Source organism: Dasypus novemcinctus, chromosome 25, assembly GCF_030445035.2.
Source record: "Dasypus novemcinctus isolate mDasNov1 chromosome 25, mDasNov1.1.hap2, whole genome shotgun sequence".
Classification (NCBI taxonomy): Eukaryota; Metazoa; Chordata; class Mammalia; order Cingulata; family Dasypodidae; genus Dasypus; species Dasypus novemcinctus.
In genome coordinates, this window is record NC_080697.1 from 37,434,866 (window position 1) to 37,449,312 (window position 14,447).

General features: G+C 38.7%; 1 protein-coding gene across 3 annotated transcripts in view; it reads right to left on the reverse strand.

Moving 5' to 3' along the window:
• RNF144A (ring finger protein 144A) overlaps window positions 1-14,447 on the reverse strand; it is a 141,505-nt gene that overhangs the window by 104,656 nt on the left and 22,402 nt on the right. For 2 of the 3 annotated variants that reach the window (XM_004448259.5, XM_004448260.5), the window contains exon 2: window positions 272-464. The exons of the other annotated variant lie outside the window; for it this stretch is intronic. The gene's annotated coding sequence lies outside the window, so the exon portion shown is untranslated. The remainder of the gene's footprint in view (window positions 1-271; window positions 465-14,447) is intronic. 3 annotated transcript variants of the gene reach the window in all.

Sequence of the window (14,447 nt, forward strand, 5' to 3'; positions counted from 1 at the left end):
CAATACCACATAAAAAGTTGTTATAAGCAATAAATGAGGAACCATGTGGAAATCTTCATAAAGTATAAATTATTGTAATAGAGTAACATAATGTGTGCTGAGGCCCATCCTGAAAATTCATTCAGGGAAAGCTTACTAGGAAATTGCCTACATGGTCTAGTTTCAGAAAAATTCACCTAGGCCTAGAGCCTTTCTCAACAATGGCCCAAGATTCCACTAAAAGTGATAAATGAAGGTTTTCAAGCATTCATTTTTCCAGACTTAAAGTTACCTCTGAGAGGTCCTGAGCGGAGGAGAGGAACAATCTTCCACCAAACACTGGTGTGCTTATGTGCATTCAGCTGGCTCTTCCCTTCATCACTGGTTGCCCCCAGGAAGAAGTGGGAGAAGTTCTCCTGGCACTAGGAGTCCCTTCAGAGATAGGAAAACTGGAAGGGTGTCAGGTACATCTGGGTGCTAGGTACCTGGGAAATGAGAGGGAAGAGGAGGTTAAAGAACAGGAGGACGTGGAGAAGGGTGAAAATATCAATCCTACTTACTTAGAATGATCTGCCAGATTAGTCTTTCATATCTCCAAGCCAGAGAAATAAAACCATTGCTATAACCATTTGAAATCACATCAGATTAAACACCTGGAAAGTAGTGTACTGGAAAGAGAAATGAGGCTTACTATATAAATAATCACATTCCACCAAGAAGTTAACAGATAAATTCATCAACATAGACACTTCTCAGATAACAAACTGTGCCTAGATCTCCTATATTGTTCCCTCCTTTCCCATTCATAACCATTCATCTTTGTCCCAATGGAATCCTGCAGGGCTAAATTTAGGTCTGCAGAAAAGCTTAAGAATAAGGAAAGATAATGTTAACTATGATCCCCAGGGCAACCACTAAGAAAGTAACTCAAAGACATAAAAAAGTAAACAACAACGGAAATAAAATTGTATATTAGAAAATACATACTTAACACAAAAGAAGAAAGAATGGTGGAATAAAGAAACACAAAAGACAAAGACATATAGGAAACAAATAGTAAAATGGCTGCCATAAATTCTACCTAATCAGTATTTACATTAAATATAAATGGTATAAACACACTGATCAAAAGCCAGAGATATGTAGAATAGAAAAACTGTTTTAAAAAATCATGACCCAACATCACGCCATCTAAAAGAAACACTGTTTAAATTTAAAAAACAAAGAGGCTGCAAGTAAAAAGATGGAAAAAGATATACCATGCAAATAGTAACCAAAGGGGAGATAAAGTGGCTATACTAATACCAAACAAAATAAACTTCAGGACAAAAATTTTTACTAGAGACAAGGAAGGACATTTTTTATAATTAAACAATCAGTCAGGTAAACAAAACAATTATAAACATATACACATATAATGACAGAGCCCCAAAATACATGAAGCAAAAACTGACAAAAGTTTAGAGAGAGAAAGAGACAACTGAACAATATTAGTTGGAGACTTCAATTACTCACTTTCAATAAAGTATCAGACATATAGGCAAAGATCAACAAGGAAATAGAAGACTTTATCAACACTATAAACCAACTAGACTTAACAGACTTCTTTAGAAGGCCACTCAACAAAACAGAATAGACATTCAAGTACAAATGAAAAATTCTCCAGGATAGATGTTACATTATGATAGGTCACAAAAAAAGTCCTAATAAATGTAAAAGGAATGAAATTTTACAAAGAATAATTTTAGCCTCTATATTTACTACAATGTAATGAAATTATAAATAAATAACAAAAAAATGGGGGAATTCACAAATATATGGAAATCAAACAATATGAAATTAACAAATGTGCCAAGGAAGAAATCATAAAGGACATTAGAAAATATTTTGTGATAAATGAGAACAAAAAAACAGAATATCAAAATACAGGTCATGTACCTAAAGCAGTTCATAGAGGGAAATTTACAGTTATAGTAGACAAAAGATAAAAAGGTGCCAAATCAACAAACTAAACTTCCACTAAAAGAAATTGAAAAAGAAGAGGAATTTAAAACCAAAGCAAGCCAAAAAGAGGAAAATAAAGCAATAGAGAAAAATCAATGAAACCAAAAGTTGGTATTTTGAAAAGAACAAGAAAAGTAACAAAACCTTAGCTAGAATAACCTAGGTAAAAAGAAGATTCAAAATACTGAAATTAGTGTTAGCTGAACTAACATTACACATAGTAGTGAAAGTATATGCTTTCTCTCTAAGATTAAGAACAAGACAAGGATGTTCAATCTTGTCACTTCAACTCAACGTTTTACTGTAGGCTCTAGCAAAGGTCATTAGACACAAAAAGAAATAAAAGGCATTCAGATTGTGAAGACAGAAACAAAACTATCTCTATTCACAGAAGACCAGAAGACATGATCTTATATATAGTATATCCTAAGGGCCAAATACCAAAAAATCAAAGAAACAAACAAAAAAAGACACACAGAACAACCAGCAAGATGGCAGCAGAGTAAGGAGCTCCTAGAGTCAGCTCGAGCAATATAGGACGGTTAGTAATCACCCAGAACTATGTAATGCACCTGTTTGGGGGCCCCAAGAGACCAGAAGAGCATCCTGCCACATCCTCGCAGAAATGGAAGGAGACGGCCCATTTGCAGAGAAGACTCCTAAGTAGAGGCTCCACACCCCGGAGGCCGGTGCCCATCCTCCACTGGAGGCACAAGCGGCCTCGGGAGTTGTTCCGTGGCTGGAATTGAAAGCTCCACTTCCCCAAAATGGGGGAGGAAGAAACGATTGGGCACCAACTTCAGCTACTGATTAGTAACTTTGGCGGGCTAAAGTATAATCCTGAGAACAGCTAAAGTTTGAAACTGTCCAAATCAGAAAGAGGCCGGGAGCCACCATCTTAACCCCACGCCTGGCATTAGGGGAAGCGGGGTGGGCTGAGATTCCCAGTGCTGGTGGGAACCGGCTTCTTTCCATCCAGCTCAGATTGCAGCTCTAGCCTAGGCCCCAGTGCCACCTCCAGAAGGGAGGAAGCTGCGGGGACCTGCGCCAGCCTCTCCGGGAAAATAGAGGCCACAAAAGTGAAGGCTGGTGATCATCCTACTCTGGTGGCACAAGCCACCACAGAAGCTGTTCTATGACTGAATTGGAAACTCCATTTCCCAAAAACAAGGGAGGAAGAGACAGTTGGCCACGGATTTCGGCTACTGATTAGTAAATTCGGCTGGCTAAAGTATAACCCTAAGAACAGCTAAAGTTCAAGTCAGAAAAAAGCTGGTAGCTGCCAACTGACTCCACCCCTAGCATGAGGGGAAGCCGGGTTGACTGCAAATCACAGTGACTGTCGGGACCAGTTTCTTTCACCCAAATAGACCTGCAGCCCTAGCCCAGGCTTCAGCCACATCCTTTACCAGGGAGGAAGCTGGTGGACCATGCACCAGCCTCTGGGTAACTAAAGGTACATTCGACTGACAAAGACTGAATAGTCGGAATTTTACTGGGGCAAAAGCGGTCATTTTGGAATTGCAGAACATAGATTGCTGCCCACACCTTCAGCTCCATCCCCACCCCAGGCAGTGGAGAAAGGGGCCTGAAGCTCCATCAGTCTCTCTGGGCAACTAGAGTCTAGGCCTGCAAGAATTGGATTATTATACATGGCTGTGGCTCTGTCCCTACCCCTGGCAAAGGAAAAAGTTGGCAAAAGCTTCACCATTTCCTGGGGCAATAAGGGTAGCTTGAGCCTCCAGAGCTTACAGCACTAACTACATCCTTGGTTCCTACTACACAACCAGCAGGAAGAAAGGGCAGGAAAGCCCTAAACTAAAGAGAGAAACTGCATTCAAAATAAATACTCTAGTAAGCCTGATGCCAAGACACCAACAAAAAATTACAACCCACACCAAGTAACAGGAAGATATGGCCCAGCACAAGGAACAAGATAAGCCTCCAGATGACAAAAAGGAGCTGAGACAACTAATCATAGATGTTTAAATAAATCTCCTTAATAAATTCAATGAGATGGTTAAAGAGATTAAGGATATTAAGAAGACATTGGATGAGCATAAAGAAGAATTTGAAAGCATACAGAGAAAAATAGCAGATCTTATGGACATTAAAGGCACAATAAATGAAATTAAAAATACACTGGAATCATATAATAGCAGACCTGAGGGGGTAGAAGAAGGGACTAGCGAGCTTGAAGAAATGGTCTCTGAAAGTGAATGCACAAAAGAACAAATGAATAAAAGCAAGGAAAAAACTGAACAAGGTTTCAGGGAACTAAATGACAGCAATATGTGCAAACATACATGTCATGGGTGTCCCAGAAAGAGAAGAGAAGGGAAAAAGGACAAAAGGAATATTTGAAGAAATAATGACAGAAAACTTTCCAACCCTATTGAAGGACATGATATCCATGTCCAAGAAGCACAACGTACTCTCATTCAAATAAATCTGAATAGGCCAACTCTGAGACACATACTATACAGAATGTCAAATGCCAGAGACAAAGAGAATTCTGAGAGTAGCAAGAGAAAAGCAATACATAACATATAAGGGATACCCAAAAAGATTAAGTGCTGATTTCTCACCAGAAACCATGGAGACAAGAAGACAGAGGTATGATATATTTAAGATACTGCAAGAGAAAAACTTCCAGCCAAGAATCTTATACCCAGGAAGACTTTTTCAAAAATGAGTATGAGTTTAGAATAGTCACAGATAAGCAGAAACTGAGAGTTTGTAAGCAAGAGACCGGCTTTGCAGGAAATACTAAAGGTTGTGTTACAGTCTTAAAAGAAAAGACAGGAGAGCGAGGCCTGGAAGAGAGTCTAGAAATGGAGACAATTTCAATAAAAGTAACTAGAAGTGTCAAAAGAGAGTTGAAAATAGAATATGACAGATAAAACCCAAATATTCAGGAATAAACATAACCAATGATGTAAAGCACTTACATATTCAGAAACTACAAGTCATTGTTAAAAGAAATTTAAAAAGCCCTAAGTAATTGGAAGAACATTCCATGCTCATGGATTAGAAGACTAAATATCATTAAGATGTCAATTCTACTCTAACTGATACACAGATTCAATGCAATTCCAACAAAAATTCCACAAGCATTTTTTTTAATGAAATACAGGATTAGCAAATTTATTTGGAAGGGTGAGGGGTCCTGAATAACCAGAAACATCTTAAAAAGGAAAAGCAAGTTGCAGGACACTCATTTCCAGACTTTAAATCATATTACCTAGCTACAGTGGTAAAAACAGCATGGTACTGGCATAAAGACAGACACGTAGACCAATGGAACAGAACTGATGGTTCAGAAACAGACCCTCACATCTATGGTCAAGTGATTTTTGATGAGCCTTTCAAACCCCCGCCCCCCCAGCTCAGGCAGAACAGTCCATTCAACAAAATTGTGCTGAGAGAACTGTATATCTATAGCCAAAAGAAGGAAAGAGGACCCCTATCTCACACCTTATACAAAAATTAACTCAAAATGAATCAAAAACTTAAATATAAAAGCAAGAACCATAAAGTTTCTAGGAAGATATCTTCAAGACCTGGTGGTAGGTAGTAGATTTCTTTTTTTAAAAAAATATTTATTTATTTATTCCCACCACCCCTGTTGTCTGCTCTCTGTGTCCATTCATTGTGCATTCTTCTGTGTCTGCTTGTCTTCTCCTTGGGTGGCACTGGGAACCAATCCTGGGTCTTTCTGGAGTGGAAAGGAGGTGCTCAGTCTCTTGTGCCACCTCAGCTCCTGGTCTGCTGCATCTCTTATTGTCTCTCCTTGGCATCTCTTATAGTTGCATCATCTTGCTGCACCAGCTCTCTGCTCAGACCCAGCTTGCCGTGTGGGCCAACACTCCTGCACAGGCCAGCACCCCTAGGCAGGCCAGCACTAAACTTGTGTCAGCTCACCACACGGACCAGCATTTCATGCAGGCCAGCTTTCCACTCAGGCCAGCTCGCCGCATGGGACAGCTTGCCCTCACCAGGAGACCCTAGAAATTGAATGCTGGAGCTCCCATATGGTAGATGGGAGCCCAACTGCTTGAACCAAATCCACTTCCTGGTGGTAGATTCTTAAAGGAGATAACAGGAAGACTGAGGTGGACTACTGATGTTTAATGTATGTAGAAGTTTTAATTAACTTTAATGTAAATGTGTAGAAATGTACAGAGTTGATGGTAACACATTATAGTGAGTAACAGCTGGCTTATAAATGGGAATGTGGTTGAAAATGGTAGTCTAGGGATGTAAATGCCAACTGAAAGAAAGTCAGAGAATAATCTAGCGACTGAATAGCACAGTAAACCCAGAGGTGGATGAGAATTGTGAGTGATGGTACAGACATAAGAGTGTCCTTTGTGAGCTAGAGCAGATGTACATCACTATTGCAGGGTGGTGGGAATGTGGAGAAGCACTGGAAAAATTCAACTGGAGTAACCTATGGACTGTGGTTAACAGTAATAATGTAATATTCATGCTTCTATGCATAAGATGTATTGTGTTGATAAAGGGGGAGTATGGAAAAAGTATGTCAAATGTACACTATGGACCTGGTAATAACCTGATGACATTATCTCATAATCTGTAACAATTGTTCCACCACAGTGTGGTGTGTAATAGAAGGGTGGTGTATGGAAATTCTTCACATGAAGTTTACAATTTCTGTCATAAAAATATATTTAAAAATTAGTAAATATATTTATTTATATATTATATATATAAATATATAGTAATTGGAAGTATATTTATTACTTTTAAATATATTTTGGGGGAAAATACACCAAATATAAGATAAGGACTATAGTCAGTAGTAAGATTTTGACAATATTCTTTCATAATTTGTAACAAATGTCTCACAACAATGCAAGGTGTTGGTGGTGGTTTGATATGTGGGACCCCTGTATGACATTAGGTATGTTTGCTTTGTAAGTTCACAACTTTTATTATACATTTATTGTTTATATATGTTCATGTATAAATGATATAATAACAATAATAATAATAATAATAGGGTGGGTTGGGGAAAATACTTTGGTTAGTAGTAATAGTTTTAGGATGCTCTTCAATCATTAGTTAAAAATGTTTCATAACAATGCAAGGTATTGGTGGTAGGGTAAGTATGAGAGCCCTATATGATGTTATGTATGTTTGTTTTGTAAGTTCACAACTATTACTATATACTTATCATGTATGTATATGTTTGACTGATATATAATACTTCAATAATTTTTTTAAAAACACACACAAAAATCATTCAGAACTAATAAACACTTCCATCAAAGTAACAGGATACAAGATCAATATACAAAAACCAACTGTACTTCTATAATCTAGCATTAAACAATATGAAAATGAGATTAAGGAAACAATTCTATGCATAATAACATCAAAAGAATAAAACACTTGGGATGAATTTAACAAAAAATGCCCAAGACTTGTATATTGAAAAATATCAAACAGCATTCCAGGAAATTAAAGAGTAGCTAAATAAACAGAAAACTAGTCCATGTTCATGGATTGGAAAAGTTAAGGGAAAAAGAACTATTTTTTATATATATATATATATAAAATATATATATATACAGGAATTGTCTCATAGGACAGTGGGGATTGGCAAGTCCAAATTCTGTAGGGCAAGCAACAACTTGGTAACTCTGATGGTTTAATAAACTCCCCAGGAGAAGCTAGCTGGGTAAAAAAAGAAGTTCCTTCTGGTTACTTAAATCATCAGATCTTCTTTTAAGGCAAGGGTTCTTAATGAGGGGCCCACAGAATCCATGGAAAGATTTCGGGCGGTCTGTGAACTTGAATTGAAAAAAATCAACTTTTTATCTTTATTTTCTCTGACCTCTAACTGAAATCTAGCATTTCCTTCATGTATGAATGTAAGCAATAAATTACAGTAGTATTCATTTCATATCACATTACAGTTGTTACATATCTCGAAAAATCACTTAATGCTCATCTATACGTCTAAATTATGATAGTTGTTAGACCCAATGCTAGTTGAGTGGCATAAAACTATCTGCCACTATATTCTAAGAAGGGTTCTGTGGTTTTGTCCTGACTGGCAAAGGGGACCATAGAACAAAAAAGGTTAAGAACTCCTGGTATAAGATCTTCAACTGATTGGATGAAACTTCTCTCATTGCTGAAGGCAACCTCCTTTGTTGATTATAGATGTAATCTGCTGTAGACACAACCAACTGACTAATGACTTAAATTTAGGGAATGTGCTCTCAATAACAATCAGCCCAGTGCTTGCTTGATCAAACAAATGGACACTATAACAAAGCCAGGTTGACACATGAACTTAACCACCATGGTCCAACATTTGTCAACTTGGTACTTATATACATTACCTTAAAACATATTTAATCTCAAAATATAAACAACTACGGCCATACTTTTGCCTAACATAATCCAACTGTCCTGTGGTAAACAGGAAATGTACTAACACTTTCCCCAGAAGAAGCCACAAGTCCTTGGGAAATAGTCACTCTTAAACTTGATATCCTATAACTTAACACTAAGACGTAAAGTTAATACAACCTGTTATATGACAAGGCGATAAGATAAAGAAGAAAACAAACATATTTACATTATATATAAACATAATCATAACAAAAAAAAGGAAGAAATATAGTAAGCATTATTTTCCTTGTTTCTATAACTGGTCACATAGATGTAGGTTGAATTTATAACCACCTTCTTCTACTCTCTACTCTCCATTCTATCTTCCAGTTTTCCTTAGGAAGCACCTCAGCTGGCTGTAGTTCTTTGCCTGGTGGGGTGACCCAACCTTCATTCTTAATAGGTCTGGGCCATTAGGAACCCTGCCTGTACTGAGTTGCAGCAGTTTTCCAATGATTTTAATCACAGAGTATGGTAGTCCTACACGATGTCATAAGGGATCGCCTGTATTCCAGGCAAATTCTTTACGTACACTGTGTGGAAGCAGTTCTATTTTCCCTTGCGAATCAATAGCAATCAGTACAGTAATTCCCTTCTTTGCTTGTTGATTCACAGGCATGAGGTCAGGTGGCAGTATAAACTTCCAGTTCAATAGAAGCTTTCTTCTGTTTCTTGGTGGAAGCACTCTTCTTTTTGGAACTAAGATCTATAGACCAGCAGATTTTAGGTCTCGGGGACAGGAAGCAAATATTTTTCTAGTGGTTCATTAGAGGTAAGAGTGAGTGGTGCCATTCTCATTTCCACCACTTGATGCCTGGGCATGAAACTCTTGACTGTAAGACAAAGAGCACCAAAGAGTAGATATTGATTTAGTCAATGTTGAACAATGTAGTCCCCAGGAGAACATTGCTCTAGCCCTGCAAGGTATTGCTACCCAGTTGGTACCATAATGGAGTCTTCAAAAGGGCATTTCATGGTTCTATCAGTCCAGCTGCTTCAGGATGATGGGAAACATGGTAAGACCAGTGAATTCCATGATCATGTGCCCATTCCCACAAAGAGTTCCTTGATCATAAGCAATGCTATGTGGAATACCATGACAGCAGATAAAGCATTCTGTGAGTCTACTGCTGGTAATTTTGGCAGAAGCATTACATAGAGGGAAGGCAAATGCATATTCAGAGTACACGTCTATTACAATAAAAACAAATCCCTGCCCTTTCCATGATGGAAGTGGCCTAATGTAATCAATCTACCACCAGGTAGAAGGCTGGTCATCTTGGAGAATGGCCATATTGGGAATTAAGTATAGGTCTGTGATGCTAGCAGATAGGCCATACAGTGGTGGCTGTAGCCAGGTTGGTCTTGGTAAATGGAAGTCCATGCATAACTTGCTGAGCCCATGCATAACTTCCATCCCTACCACCATGGCGACTTTGTTCATGAGTCCTGTGGACAACTGACAGGAGTGTCTTGGGAAAGAGGGTGACTGGTATTCACAGAATGAGTTATCCTATCCTATTGACTATTAAAATCCTCCTCTGCTGAAATCACCCTTTGGTGAGCATTCACATGGGACACAAATATCTTCATGTTTTTCACTTATTCAGAAAAGTCTATCCACATACCTCTCCCCTCTCTTTGTCACCAATTTTCTAATCAGGTTCCCTCCAAATCCCTGACCATCCACCCAAACCACTGGTACAGCCCATGAATCAGTATATAAATGAACTTCTGGCCATTTATCCTTCCAAACAAAATGAATAACCTGGTGTACTGCTCAATGTTCTGCCCCCTGGGAGGATATCCCGTCACCACTGTCCTTCAAGGATATCCCAGAAAGGGGCTCTAGTGTTATAGCTATAACTCTTTCAGGTGGTATCTGTATACAGTGCAGAACCATCTGTAAACCCGGCCAAGTCTTCTCTTCCTCAGGCAACTGATTACAGGAATCTCCCCAAGAGGCCATTTCTGCAGGCTGGGAAAGAAAAGGTAATGTGGCAGGAGTGGGAGCCATAGGATTATGTACTACTTCCTCATGTAGTTTACTTGTGCCTTAGGGTCTGCTTGAGCCCAATCTCGAATATACCACTTGCATTTTATGATGGAGTGCTGCTGTGCATAATCAACACTATGATTTGGTAGGCTAGACAATACCCAGCTCATGATAGGCTCTACTAATGCTCAGTAGCAGGCCAAAAGCTGTTTCTCAAAAGGCAAGTAGTTAACTGCAGAGGATAGCAAGGCTTCTTCAAAAGGTCAGTGCGATAACTCTTTTGTAGTAGTCTGCCAAAAGCTCCAAGCAGCATCTCTCTCTACCTCTGAAACTTCTGTTACCATTGGATCTGCAGGATCATATGGCCCAAGTGACAAAACAGCTTGCACAGTAGCCCAGACCTGTTGCAAAGCCTCCCCTTGTTCTGGTACCCCTCAAATCTAGCAGCTTTTATGGTCATTCAGTAAATCAGGGGTTAGCAAGGGGTCCATGAACTTGAATTTGAGTTCAAAAAAACATTCCCATGGGGATGTGTTAGTGCAGGTATGATATATTTATTAAATAATACAGTAGTGTAGTATCAGCTTAAATAAAGGATCCATGGTTTTCACCTGACTGGCCAAGGAGTCCATGGAACAAAAAAGGTTAAGAACCTCTGCAGTAAATGGTCTGTAGTAACATACCCAAATGAGGAATATGTTACCTCCAAGATCCAAAGAGGATAACGAGGCATTGTGCCTTTTTTTTTGGTTGTAAGAGGGACCAGATGCAACAGCTTATCCTTCACTTTAGAATGGGTATCTTGACATGTCACACACCACTGGAGACCCAGAATTCCCCCGAGGTAGAAAACCTCTGAATATTCTTTCGGATTTATCTGCCACCCTTTGACATGCTAATATCTCATCAATAAGTCTAGAACAATTGTTACTTCTTGCTCTCTAGGTCTAATTGCATAATGTCATCAATAGACCAGTGTGGTGCATGATGGAAGGGAAAAGAGATCAAGCTTCCTGTGGACTAGATTATGACATGGGGCTGGAGAGTTGATATTCCCCTGAGGTAGGGTGGTGAAGGTGTACTGCTGGCCTTGCCAGCTGAAATCAAACTATTTCTGGTGGTCTTTACTAACAAGTATCAAGTAAAAAAAACATCTGCCAAATCAGGAGCTGCATACCAGTTACCAGATGTATTGATTTGCTCAAGCAATGATACCATATCTGGAATACCAGCTGCAACTGGAGTCACCACTTGGTTAATTCACAATAATACACTGTCATCCTCCAAGATCCATTTATTTTCTGCACAGACCAAATAGGAAAGTTTAATGGGAATGTGGTGGGAATCAAGAGCCCTGCATCACTTAAGTCCTTGATGGTGACAGTAATTTCTGCAATTTTTCCATGAATCTGGTGTTGCTTTTGATTTACTGTTTTGCTAGTAGAGGCAGATATGGTGGCTTCCTTTTGACCTTTCTTACCATTTTATAGCCATCAGTCCACAAGTCAGGGAACCAACATTGGGATTTTTCAGTTGCTGAGTATGTCTACTCAAATTACACTTTCTGAAACTGGGGAAGTAACCACAGAATGGGATTGGGGACCCAGAGTGAGACAGACCTGAGCTAGAACTCCATTAATTATCTAACATCCATAATCTCCTACTCTTGACTGGTTGACCACAGTAACATTTTGAATATCCTGGAATTAATGTCAGTCCAAGCCAGTAGCTAATAATACTTGAAATGTCTGATTATTTGCTTTTCCCCAATGCACAGTCACCCTAGTAAAAGGTGGTAAGTTCCCTTGGAGAAGATCAGGAGGAAGTTTAACAGGATAACTTCTTAACCATGTAGCAGGGAACTTCCCAAAGGGAACATAACTTCCTTTTGTTCAAGAGGTTCTAGACATGTAAACTGTCTCAAGTCTGGGAATTGACTGAAGGGCTGTGACTCTATCTTTATGATTCAAGTTATACTTTTGTTCACTTGGCCTAGAACCCTTCTGCTTATATATTAGATGCATTATTAAAAAGTAAATCTATAAAAAAGAGGGTGCACCCAGAGCTCTTGCCCCGAGAGGCACTCTGTAAGTTTGTGTGGCTTTCAAGCTTGTGGCAGGCTACTGTGCCCCTGTGCCCACCTTCTCAGCAGCCCCTCTGTCACAGAGATCCACATTCATCTGCACTGCTTCAACCTCACCAAAGGGGTTTAATGAAATTGTGGAATTAAAGTGTTGCAGCATTTCACTGGTGAATTTTTAACTTTGCATTTATAATGTATGTGTGTCAGCCTCAAGCCATATACATGCTTACTCTGGTATCAATTTTTGCTTTTAGTATTGCTAGGGTTATGAAGTGACATAGATTTCTAATGGCCAGGCCCTATCCTTATATTTACCCAAAAAAACTGCTTTTCTTAGTATATGTTTTTGCAGAGCACCAGGAAATCATGTATCTAGTTTTAGCACAAATACCTGTAGTAAATATTCATCCATTCATCCAACCTTTATTGCATTCCTACCATCTGCTGAGATCCTGGGTAGGAGTGAATACAAAGATGAATAAGACACAGCCCTTAATTTCAAGGAGTTCAGATTGTGTAGAAACCTTTATGCCCACACATAACCCTTAGAATGATTTTTTAAAAATACTATTGTCACTTGAAGAAAATCTGAAAGACTATAGTATAGAATGAATCCTCCCATTCCAAAAGAATATGGTCTTCTGGTTATCCCAATGCAATGTTAATATTATTTAATTAATCCATTCCCTTATATGCACATAGATTCTACTTTATATTAGAAATAAAAGTCAAAATAGTTTGGAACAAACACAGAAAGCCAACCAGGTATAAAAATATGCACTAAAGAAATTTTATTGCTCGTTTCCTTCTTTCACCAATTCAATTGCAGGGATGTCAATAAATAAATGGATCCTCTTAGTGAGTTATATATAAAATTTACTCTTGTTAAATTAGGTCACCAAACTAAGGAAGCTGAGAATAAGAACACCTATAATCACTATAATAATGAGGCTTATGAGAGAAAAAAAAACAGGGTTAGGGACAGCCACTCAAAACCTTTAACTTTGTTGTATATGTATATGTATGCACATATATATACACTTATGTATATATGTATATAAAATACAATAACCGTGAGCTATAAAAATAAGACAATAAATAAGAGGGGAGCTAATTTCTTAGAGTGGTCTGTGAGGGTGATATTTTAAGTGAGGACTGACTGCAATGAGGAAGCAGAAGGGACATTATATGTAGAAAGAGCATATCCAACAGAGAATAACAGTGCTTAGCTTAGAATACGATGGAAGCAGTGAGAAGAAGTTAGAACTCAGGTTTATTCTGAAGGTATACTCCAAAAACATTTGCTTGTAGAGAGAGAGAAAGACAGCAAAGAAGGAAAAGTCAAAGAAGCTTCTAGTTTTTTGCCTTGAGCAACTGTGTGAATGGAACTGTCACTGGGAAATCTCTCAGAAGTTCAACTGTAAATGTAAATGGATCTTTGGAGATGAAAAATGTGGGGCTCATTGGTGGTTTTCTGGTGATATAAACTAGCAGTCATCAGTGCATTTATGCTGTTGAAAGGCATGAGATTAAACGAGGTAACCTGGGCATGGTGTCGGAGGAAAAGAAGATGTCTGAGGGTAGGGGCTTGGGACCCTCTAATATTTAGACATAAAGACTTAGCAAAGGAACATAGTGAACAGCCAGTGAGGTAGGAAATCTGGAGTGTGTGGTGTCTGGGAAGCCAAGTGACCATTTCAGGACTGCTGGACCATCCTTGTAGGCTCACTTAAGGATATGGTCATAAAAAAGGTCAGACAAGTCAGAAAAGTTTAGTGCTTTTTTTCCAAACACACTGAGCTGTTCAGGTGCAGGTACAGAGTAGTAATAAATTGGATTTAGCCAAAATGGGTCTTTTCCAGGTGATTATAGAAGAAAGAAAAAGGGACAACATTCCAGAAAGAAGAGGAAGATGTAAAAGTGGCAATGAACACTGAAATGAACGTATGTTTGCAG